At 49.0% G+C, this 1,360-nt stretch overlaps 1 protein-coding gene across 6 annotated transcripts in view; it reads left to right on the forward strand.

Moving 5' to 3' along the window:
• The window catches only part of NAE1 (NEDD8 activating enzyme E1 subunit 1), a 40,781-nt gene that overhangs the window by 28,326 nt on the left and 11,095 nt on the right, over window positions 1-1,360 (forward strand). The window lies entirely within an intron of this gene.

Here is a 1,360-nt window from a genome sequence, read left to right on the forward strand (position 1 = left end):
TTTGAGTTGGACTCTTACTCTGTCACCCAGGCTGGAGTACAGGAGCACACTCACAGCTACTGCAGCTGTCCAGGCTGGTCTCGAACTTCAGGACTCAGGCATACCTCTTGCCTCCACCTCCCAGAGTGCTGGGATTATAGGTGTGAGCCACCAAACCCAGCTGTGTAGTCTGATGATATTAAACATTTTATCAACCTGGGCAATATAGCGAGACCTTGTCTCTACAAAAAATAAAATAATTAGCCAGGCACGGTGGTGACCATCTGTAGTCTTAGCTACTCAGGTGGCTGAGGTGGAGGGATCATCTGAGCCCAGGAGGTTAAAGCTATGGTGAGCCACTGCACTCCAGCCTGGGGACAGAATAAGACCACAACTCAAAAAAAGGAAGTATTTAGGGGACAGGCCTGATACAGTGGGGTTCATGCCTATAATCCCAGAACTTTGGGAGGCTGAAGCTGGAGGATTGCTTGAGTTCAGGAGTTTGAGGCCAGCCTTGGTAGCATAGTGAGACCTCATCTCTACAAAAAATTTAAAAAATTAGCTGGATGTGGTGGTGTGCTTGTAGTTGCAGGTACTAGGGATGCTGAGGTAGAGAGACTGCCTAATCACAGGAGGTGAGGCTGCAGTGAACTGTGATTTTGCCATTGCACTTCAGCTTGGACAACAGAGTGAAACCCCGACTCACAAAAAAGAAAAAAAAAAGCTAGGCACAGTAACTCATACCTGTGATCCTAGCAATTTGTGAGGCTGAAGTTAGAGGATTGCCTGAGCCCAGGACTTTGAGACCAACCTGGGCAACATGATGAGACTTCGTGTCTACAATAAATTAAAAAATTAGCCAGGTGTGGTTTGTGCCAGTTGTCCCAGCTACTTAGGCTGAGGTGGAAGGATTGCTTAAGCTCAGCAGGTCAAGTCTGCAGCAGCCATGATTATTGTGCCACTGCACTCCAGCCTGAGATTCTGACTCAAAAAAAAAAAAAAAAAATAGACTGGGCACAGTGGCTCAGCCTGTAATCCCAGCACTTTGGGAGACTGAGGTGCGAGGCTAGCCTGAGCCCAGGGGTTCGAGAGTAGCTTGGGCAACTTGGTGAGACCTCGTCTCTACAATAAATCACAAAAACAACTAGCTGGGCGTAGTGGCGTGCATCTGTAGTTCCAGCTGAGGTGGAAGGATTGCCTGAGCCCAGTAGGTTGAGGCTGCAGTGACTGTGAGCATGCCGTTGTACTCCAGCCTGGGTGACAAGAGTGAGACTCCAACTCAGAAAAAAAAAACAGACCAGGCTTGGTGACTCAGCCTGTGATCCTGTGCCTTGGGAGGCTGAGGTGAGTGGATTGCCTGAGCCTGCAGGTTCAAGACCCG

This window comes from Carlito syrichta, unplaced genomic scaffold (assembly GCF_000164805.1).
Source record: "Carlito syrichta isolate Samal-C Ts95f unplaced genomic scaffold, Tarsius_syrichta-2.0.1 Scaffold153566, whole genome shotgun sequence".
NCBI lineage: Eukaryota > Metazoa > Chordata > Mammalia > Primates > Tarsiidae > Carlito > Carlito syrichta.